The sequence below is a fragment of the Bombina bombina genome, chromosome 2 (assembly GCF_027579735.1).
Source record: "Bombina bombina isolate aBomBom1 chromosome 2, aBomBom1.pri, whole genome shotgun sequence".
Classification (NCBI taxonomy): domain Eukaryota; kingdom Metazoa; phylum Chordata; class Amphibia; order Anura; family Bombinatoridae; genus Bombina; species Bombina bombina.
Window position 1 is genome coordinate 435,748,675 of NC_069500.1, and position 10,749 is coordinate 435,759,423.

Here is a 10,749-nt window from a genome sequence, read left to right on the forward strand (position 1 = left end):
TGCTGCAGCAGGAACCAGGGGCTGCACTAAAGGGTTGGATTAATGCGGTCGGTGCAAAATCCTTCTTGTAAAATTTATCACTGTTTTTCCAGTGACCTACACACATATTCTGTGAAGGCACATTTCAATTTTGACATTTCTATCCCTTTAATGCTGGAGTTTAAATTCAAAATGTTACATTAAAAAGCATGGCAATTCTGGACTGGAACTGCCTCGCCACAGAATTTAAAAGACTAGTAAAGTCCAAATTAAACTTTCATGATTCAGATAGGGCATGTCATTTTAAACAACTTTCTAATTTACGTTTATCAACAAATTTCCTTTGTTCTCTTGGTAGTCTTATTTAAAAGCTAAGCCTAGGTAGGCCCATATGCTAATTTTTAAGCCCTTGAAGGCCACCTCATATTTGAATGCATTTGACAGTTTTTCACAGGTAGAGGGCGTTAGGCTTCATATAAATAACATTGTGCTCACTCCCATGGAGTTATTTAAGGAGGCAGTCAGCAGAAGCACTAATTGCCTGAAATGCAAGTCTGTCAAAAGATCTGAGATAAGGAGGCAGTCTGCAGAAGCTTAGATACAGGGTAATTACAGAGGTAAAAAGTATATTTCTATAACAGTGTTGGATATGCAAAACTGGAGAATGGTAAATAAAGGGATTATCTATCATTTTAAACAAATTTTTCTTTGTGGCCCTTTTTTGAACTTTTTCTAAGCCTGCATTGTATTTTTTTGAGATTGGTCCCCAAAACTGCTCTCCATACTCAATGTGATGTCTTACCAGGGATTTATATAGTGACATAATTATGCTTTCCTGCCCTGCATCAATGCCTCTTTTAATACATCTTATTAGCCTTAGAAGCCCCTGCGCTTCATTCTGCACCCATCTTTAGATTGTTATCTATCACTACTCCCAAATCCCTTTCCTCCTCTGTTTTGCTAAGTCTAGTCCCATTTAAATAATGGGCTGATTGCTTATTTTTACTTCCAAAATGTAGAACCTTGCATTTTCCATTAAATCTCATTTTCCATTTCCCCGGCCATTCTTAAAATTTTTGTAGATCCCCTTGTAAAGCATTTTCATCCTGCACTGACTTAATGACCATACACAACTTTGTATCATCTGCATAAATAGAGATTTTGTTATTTAATCCTTACTCCAAGTAATTCATACAAATATTTAAAAGAACAGGGCCCAGTACTGATCCCTGGTGGACTCCACTGATTACCTTTGTCCAATCTAAGTATGATCAATTTACTACTACTCGTTGCTCACTGTTTTTTATCCAGTTATTTATCCATGAGCTAAATTACAAGTTTTGCTGTATGGTGCGGTGCGGCTATACCGCTGAAAAATTGACCTTTGCGCACGGAATATGCAGGTCTCCTGTATTACAAGTCACTGTGGTATAGCTATACCGTTAGCGTTTTAGCTTTTACACAACTCTCCATTCCGCACTCAATAAATGTCTTTTGAGTGCCGGATTTTCATAGCGTCTATATTACGGCTAAAATGCTTGCGCTATAGTCTATACTGCCGCAATAAATTCCACGATCAGAGACCAGTAGTTATGGATTTTGCGAAACAAAAATGTTTTACAAAACTCATAACTAAAATGTTACAAAGTACACTAACACCCATAAACTACCAATTAACCCCTATACCGCCATCCCCAGCATCACAAATACTATATAAAACCTATTAACCCCTAATCCGCCGACCCCACACATAGCTAACTCTAAATAAACCTATTAACCCCTAAATAGCAGGCCCCCCACATCGATACTAATAAACGAAAGCTATTAACCCCTAAACCACCGGCCCCCACATCGCCAACTTTAAATAAACCTATTAACCCCTAAACCGCCAACCCCCACATCGCCAACACTAAATAAACCTAATAATATAAAGGGTTAACACCCTATAGGGGGCGCTAGATATAAAGCCTCTCTTGGGAATCCAGATACTGCTTGTATCAGCTACCTGGTCTGCTGTGGAAAACCAGCCTGCTACTATTGGCACATTGGAGTGCCTTCACAGAATGTGAGTACCCTGCACTATCTTTGTACTCTCCTTCAGTTGTCGATTGATTCACACATATGGTACCTCTCTCCTTTTTCTGTTGTTTTTAGAACTAAATAAACCTATTAACTCTTAAACCGCCGCCCCCCCCATCACTACTACTAAATTAAAACTATTAACCCCTAAACCGCCAGCCCCCCACATCGATAATACTAAACTAAACATATTAACCGCTAAATCGACGGCGCCCCACATTGTAACTACTATAATATACCTATTAAGGAGCTCTCCAGTTATGGCTCCTTGTTTGGCTAATGAATATTGCCTTCCTTATCAGGACCTTAAATTCTGGAATGACCCTTGGTCTTTTTCCAGTGTATGGTTAACCCATTGGAAATCACTAATTTATCAATCTCGCAAAACAACTTACCATGTTTGACTGGTTTATTATTGGTTGTCTGCATTTCTTTTCCAGGTTGGCAGGTATTCAACAAAACTGTCACGCACATAATTTGAGTCAGTAATGATCACAAATTCATGAATACCTTGTTCAATAGCTATTTCAATGGTTTTTAAAATAGCCAGGGTCGCCACTATAAATTTTGGGGCCGCTGACTTAACCATTGATCAGCCCCCCCCTTTGACATGTGCAATTTTTGACCAAGTGACTAAAACATATATGCACTTTATTCTTAAGTGTCTATTTAAACTTGGAAATGTTGTAATGGTAGTAACATACACTGAAACACACACACTCACACATAAGGATTCACATATAGATACTCTAGCAGACATGCAAAGAAACACACAAACACACTCATACACTGAAACACACACTCACACATAAGGATTCACATATAGACACTCTAGCAGACACGCAAAGAAACACACAAACACACTCAGACACAGACACCCAAACAGACACTCAGCACTTGATTACATTGACCTGACAAGTAATGAGGTAGACTACAGTTTTGTAAAAAAAAAAAAAGGAGATTTAGAAAACAAAATATGGAGTTCTGATTATCTTTTTGTAAAGGAAGATGCCAACTAAATGATGACGACAGCATGCAGTGGCTGAAAGGAAGGGCACTGAACTGCCTAAACAATAATTTAAAGGTTAAATGGCGGATTGGTGACTTCCGTAAAGGTCTCATTAGTCTCAAAGTCTGTAGAAAGATGTGAATAATCAGTAGTAAGGTCAAAATGTCCTAAAAAGGAACAGACAATGGACACACACAAACTCAAACTTGCACATACACCCAAGGAAACACAGACAGAGACAGCCTCAGAAAACACACAAAGACATACACACACACACACACAGAGACACCCACAGAAAACACACAAAGACATACACACACAAAAGACATACACACACAGAGAGACAACCACATAAAACACAGAAAGACATACATACACACTCACTCACTCACTGAGACATCCACAGAAAACACACAAAGACATACACACACCCTCACAGAGACACCCACAGAAAACACACACCCTCACAGAGACATCCACAGAAAACACAGACATACATACATACACACACACCCTCACAGAGACATCCACAGAAAACACAGACATACACACCCACCCTCACAGAGGCATCCAGAGAAAATACACAAAGGCAAACATACACACACCCTCGCAGAGACACCCATAGAAAAAGCTCAAAGACATATGCACACACCCTCACAGACATCCACAGAAAATGCACAAAGACATACACACCCACCCTCACAGAGAGACCCACAGAAAAAAAATACATACACACTCATAGTGACACAAACCAAAGCACAAAGACATAAACACAGACACCCACAGAAACACTCACAGGAGGAAACATTTATGCACCTTGCATCCCCTAAATCAACAGTGTGTGACATGCATGATAATAAAATTGCAGAAATTAAGAGATCACTTTTTAAAGAATCATATTTGTAAATGTGTAAACAAAAATAATTCTGTGAATTCAAAATTGTACATTAATGATCTTGGTAGATGGCTAGACGGAGAAAAGTACTTTTAAAAAGTTAAAATATTTTTGTTTGTTTTTTCCCCAACCAAGAGCACTACTTTAAATATAGTGTACAAATGTTCCCATCTGTCAGCTGTACTTATGGATTTTGAAAATGCTGTACTCTATATGGTCTTGGTGGAACCATAAGCTATGGTACTCATACCATTAGATCTAGTTAAATGCAGGATTTAGGCTTGTTGGTATGTTTTTCAAAATTAAGTCAGCTGTAGTGTAAACGGAACAGTTTTAAGTTAACCTGTCTCATTTCAAACACTGAGCAATCTTAGTCTGAGAGTATAACATTTTATGCAGATGTAAAAATCTTAGATAAAATGCCTCCTTGCATCTGGAAAGTCCTTACATAAAGGGGCAGTAAACTGGAATGCAATATATATATATATATATATATATATATATATATATATTAAAATAAAAAAAATGCATATCTGCCAAAAGGGCACCTATCATTTGTGTATTGAGGAGGAAACATTTCTGCATGGTTTTAAATATAGAATTTCTACAGCATTGTCAAATAATCATAAATACACTGCTGCTATAAAAAATGTTTTTATGGACCCCTGGCCCCACCATACAACTACTACCACACTGAAGTTATAATCCAAAATTGCACAAAGAAATAAAAATCATTTGCTAAGTAAGTCCTACCTCCTCTGCAAATGAAAGTGATCTGCTGTCTGACTCAGGCACACACTGTACAAAGTGCCAAATCTGTCTCACACTGTGCATAGTGGTTTAGTGCACACTCAGAAATCCTCTCAAATGCTAATACTTTACTCCCTGTAATAACATTTCCCATGCTCAATTAGCACTCTGCTGTGCACTCTGCTGTAGTACCCACGGGTGGCTGCCAAAATTAATTTTTTTTTAGTTCTTGCCTCATGGGGCCCCCCTGGCCCATTGGGCCCCTGACAGGAGTCACCCCTGTCACCCCCTGATGGCGGCCCTGAGAATAGCCATAAGTTCTGCTACTTGACTGAATCTTGGTCCAATGTTGAATCCTACAGAAATATTTGGGAATCCACTTGCCCAAGCTATACCAATGCCAGCGACTAATCTGTGCTCATTATCAATAGTGGCATGGTAAGAACATCCATCAACATACACCCAAGGTAATGTTTGGCAATGGTCCTCATTGTATATTTTACATGGGGAAAGCAATTGTTCCTCCAGGAAATCATCTTCTATTAACTTTTCCCCATAATTTTTAGCAGTACAGTCATGGAGCTCAGCAAGCCCCTGTGCGACTGGATTCTTTTGGTTTTGCTTATAGCAAATTTCTAAAGACCAGTCTTGTAAGGAAAGAGTCCAAGCTGTTATGCAGCTATTGGACAGGTTCACATTTCTTATTTTCTCACTTTGCAAATATAGCAAAGGCTGGTGGGCTGTTTCTACATAATTTTTTCGCCCTGTATGTAGCTGTGGAAATTTTGTAGAGCCCATACAGTAGATAAGGGGGCTTTTTCACAATCACTATATTTTATTTCTACTGGGGATAAAGTTTTGCTCGCATAAGGAATGACTTTGCTTAATTTATCGTGTTTTTGGTATAAAACAGCACTCATGCTTACATCTGAGTAACCTGTCTCTAGGTAGAAAGGTTTACCACCTTCGAGGTAAGCTAAGCAAGGGGCTTGAGTGAGTTTTCTCTTCAGCTCTCTTATGGCTGTCTCTTGAGTCTCACTCCAGTGCCATATCACATCCTTCTTTAGAAGATGTAGCAGTGGTTTAGCTAATTCTGCATAATTATCAATACATTTGCGAGAATAATTTGTCATATTTAGGAATAATCTCAATTACTTAAAGTTAGTGGGGTTCTTAGCATTTATTATGGCTTCCACCTTTTTCTTCTGAGGGTTTAACCCTTCAGAAGTAACCTCATGTCCCAAGAAGTTGACACAAGTGCGGCACCATTGAGCTTTTTGAAGGGATAATTTTAAATCTGCCCTTTTAAGTTAGCTGAGTACATGTTTAAATTCTGTAATGTTTTTTTAAAAGTCTGTGCTTTTGATTAACACATCATCAACATAGGGTAACGTCCCCCTTTCTAGTGCATCAGGTATAGCCTTATGCATGAATACAGCAAATTCATGTCCTGAGTTTATGTATCCAAACAGAAGTCTTTGGAATGCATATTGGACCTTCTGGAAGGAAAACGCTAGCTTATACTGGTCTTCCTCATGTACATTTATGGTCCAATATCCCTGCGCACAATAAATGGCCGTTAATATCTTAGATTCCTGCATCTGCGCTAGGCACTGGTCAATGTATGGCACAGGCCAGCCAAACATGTACACTTGTTTGCTTAGCTGTCTTAAGTCAGCACACAAATGCCATTGTCCATTGGGCTTAAGAATACCTAGAATAGGATTATTTTAAGAGCTGTGCACCTGTCTGATGATACCCCTTTCTTCCAATTTTCTTATGATTTCGGCAAGTGAATCTAGGGGTGAGGTCCCCTTGATTATAATTTACATTACCCCCCAGGATTCTGGGTTTTGGGGTATTCTTGCTCTATGATCGGTTGATCAAATACCAGGGAGGCTTCTTCAATTTTACAGATGCCTTCCTCTGAGCTGAAAGGATAAATAGACTGAATTGTGAATAATCCTTCTGGCATGGATGTAAAGGATTTTTCTATTAAGTGTTCTTCAGTTAAGTACCTTTCAGGTATTAGCCCGATTACATTATTCTGGAATCCAAAAGTATAATAACTGGATTCTAGAGCATTTTCTTATGGTAGTTCCCATAACTATAAGTTGGATAAGGTAATATCATGTGGAGTCATGTTATGCACAATAACATGTATTGGAATAGTTCCAATATTTACTATAGGAGTATGGGTCAATGTTATACCCATATTTTGCATTCTCTGGGAGACGAATTTTAGTGCTTCAGAAGTTTTTAATTTGTGACCCCCTTTTAACTATAAGGGTAAGAGAAATGTATCAGCCCTAGCAGGGATTACAATATCATTAGACACCTGCATTTTCACAACATGCAGCATTTGCTGGTTTGATTTCAGGGCTGCATTTTCATCCTGAAGTATTTCAAGGTCCCCCTTTAACCTGCTCCAGAGGCAAAGGTTAATTAAATATATTTGTATGGCATATCTATGCAAGAGATCATTGCCAATATTTATTTGATTATGGGGATTATTTAAAAGTAAAAACAGGTGTTTTTCTGATTTATTATCTATAGAAATAGATAATAAACATTTAGCTATAATGTTATAGCTTTCAGAATGGTCATCTTGGTCATGGACCCAGTGATCTTGGGGAGAAAGATATTTAATTATTTTAGGATCTGCCATTTGTGCTAGTAAGCCTTTGCTTATGTAGCTAGCTTCCTGATTTAAATTTAATTTAGCATACTTGTTTTTTCCAAGGTCATGCACTTGCATAGGGATAAATAAATCATCCTTTATTTTCTCAATTTCTGCAAGGAATTAAGAGTGATCGCCCCCTTTAGGGGACTTAGGATCCCCTTGGTTGAGAGATATGCGGCTAGATTACGAGTTTTTGTCGGTAATGGTGTGCGGTGCTAACGAGCCTTTTTTTCTGACCGCTCACTTAAGACAACGCTGGTATTACAAGTTTTCTGCAAGCTGGCATTAGCCTCAGAAAAGTGAGCGTTGAGCAAAATTTAGCTCCACATCTCACTGTAATACCAGCGTTGCTTACGGTAGCGGTAAGCTGGCTGAACGTGCTCGTGCACGATTTCCCCATAGGAAACAATGGGGCAGAATCGGCTAAAAAAAAACTAACACCTGCAAAAAAGCAGCGTTCAGCTCTTAACGCAGCCCCATTGTTTCCTATGGGAAAATAAAAAATACAGTATGTCTACACCTAACACCCTAACATGAACCCCGAGTCTAAACACCCCTAATCTAACACTTATTAACTCCTAATCTGCCGCCCCTGACATTGTCGCCACCTGCATTACACTATTAACCCCTAATCTGCCGCTCCGAACACCGCCGCCACCTATATTATACCTATGAACCCCTAATCTGCTGCCCCTAACATCGCTGACACCTACATTATAGTTATTAACCCCTAATCTGCCACCCCCAACGTCGCCACAACTATATTAAATTTATTAACCCCTAATCTGCCGCCGCCAACGTCGCCGCAACTATAATAAAGTTATTAACCCCTAAACCTAAGTCTAACCCTACCCCCCCCAACTTAAATATAATTTAAATACATCTAAATAAATTTACTAGTATTACATAAATTATTCCTATTTAAAACTAAATACTTACCTATAAAATAAACCATAAGATAGCTACAATATAACTAATAATTACATTGTAGCTATCTCAGGGTTTATTTTTATTTTACAGGCAACTTTGTATTTATTTTAACTAGGTACAATAGTTATTAAATAGTTATTAACTATTTAAGAGCTACCTATAACAAAAAAGCAGCGTTCAGCTCTTAACGCAGCCCCATTGTTTCCTATGGGAAAATAAAAAATACAGTATGTCTACACCTAACACCCTAACATGAACCCCGAGTCTAAACACCCCTAATCTAACACTTATTAACCCCTAATCTGCCGCCCCCGACATTGTCGCCACCTGCATTATACTATTAACCCCTAATCTGCCGCTCCGAACACCGCCGCCACCTACATTATACCTATGAACCCCTATACTGCTGCCCCTAACATCGCCGACACCTACATTATAGTTATTAACCCCGAATCTGCCGCCCCCAACGTCGCCATAACTATATTAAATTTATTAACCCTAATCTGCTGCCGTCAACGTCGCCGCCACTATAATAAAGTTATTAACCCCTAAACCTAAGTCTAACCCTAACCCCCCCTAACTTAAATATAATTTAAATACATCTAAATAAATTTACTAGTATTAAATAAATTATTCCTATTTAAAACTAAATACTTACCTATAAAATAAACCATAAGATAGCTACAATATAACTAATAATTACATTGTAGCTATCTCAGGGTTTATTTTTATTTTACAGGCAACTTTGTATTTATTTTAACTAGGTACAATAGTTATTAAATAGTTATTAACTATTTAATAGCTACCTAGTTAAAATAAAGACAAATTTACCTGTAAAATAAACCCTAACCTAAGTTACAATTACACCTAACACTACTCTATAATAAATTAATTACCTAAACTAACTACAATTAATTACAATTAAATGAAATAAACTAAATTACGGAAACTCCCCCCCACTAAATTACAGAAAATAAAAAAGAAATTACATATTTTTAAACTAATTATACCTAATCTAAGAGCCCCCTAATAAAATAAAAAAGCCCCCCAAAATAATAAAATTCCCTACCCTATACTAAATTACAAATAGCCCTTAAAAGGACCTTTTGCGGGGCATTGCCCCAAAGTAATCAGCTCTTTCACCTTTAAAAAAAAATACAATACCCCCCTAACATTACAACCCAACACCCACACACCCAACCCTACTCTAAAACCCACCCAATCCCCCCTTAAAAAAAACCTAATACTAACCCCCTGAAGATCACCCTACCTTGAGACTTCTTCACCCAGCCGGGCACAAGTGGTCCTCCATACGGCAGAAGTCTTCATCTGATCGGGGCAGAATAGGTCCTCCAAATGGCAGAAGTCTTCATCCAGGCGGCATCTTCTATCTTCATCCTACTGGAGCAGAGCGGGTCCATCTTGAAAACATCCAACGCGGAGCATCCTCTTCTTCCGAAGGCCGACGACTGAATAAAGGTTCGTTTAAGTGACGTCATCCAAGATGGCGTCCCTTGAATTCCGATTGGCTGATAGAATCCTATCAGCCAATCGGAATTAAGGTAGGAAAAATCCTATTGGCTGATGCAATCAGCCAATCGGATTTAAGTTCAATCCGATTGGCTGATCCAATCAGCCAATAGGATTGACCTCACATCCTATGTAATGTTGGGGTGGTATTTTATTTGATTTTTTACAGGTGAAAGAGCTGATTACTTTGGGGCAATGCCCTGCAAAAGGCATATTTAAGGGCTATTTGTAATTTTATATAGGGTAGGGAATTTTATTATTTTGGGGGGCTTTTTTATTTTATTAGGGGGCTTAGATTAGGTGTAATTAGTTTAAAAATGTGTAATTTCTTTTTTATTTTCTGTAATTTAGTGTTTGTTTTTTTTGTAATTTAGTTTATTTAATTTAATTGTAATTAATTGTAGTTAGTTCGAGGCGGGAGTGCGACGCTTTAGGGGTTAATACATTTATTTAAGTGGTGGCGATGTCCGGAAGTCAGATTAAGGGTTAAATTATTTTATTATAGTGTTTGCGATGTGGGGGGGCCTCGGTTTAGGGGTTAATAGGTAGTTTATGGGTGTTAGTGTACTTTTTAGCACTTTAGTTAAGAGTTTTATACTACGGCGTTAGCCCATAAAACTCTTAACTACTGACTTTTAAATGCGTTAGGAGTCTTGACAGGAGAGGGTGTACCGCTCACTTTTTCCAGCAATCATAATACCAGCATTAGGAAAATCCCATAGAAAAGATAGGATACGCAATTGACATAAGGGGATTTGCGGTATGCTAATGTCGCGGAAAAAAAGTGAGCGTTAAAAAGCAGCGTTGAGACCTCTCAATGCTGCTTTTTTAGGCTAACGCCAAACTCGTAATCTAGGCGATGGTTAATACATCACCGTCTAGGGAAATATTGGC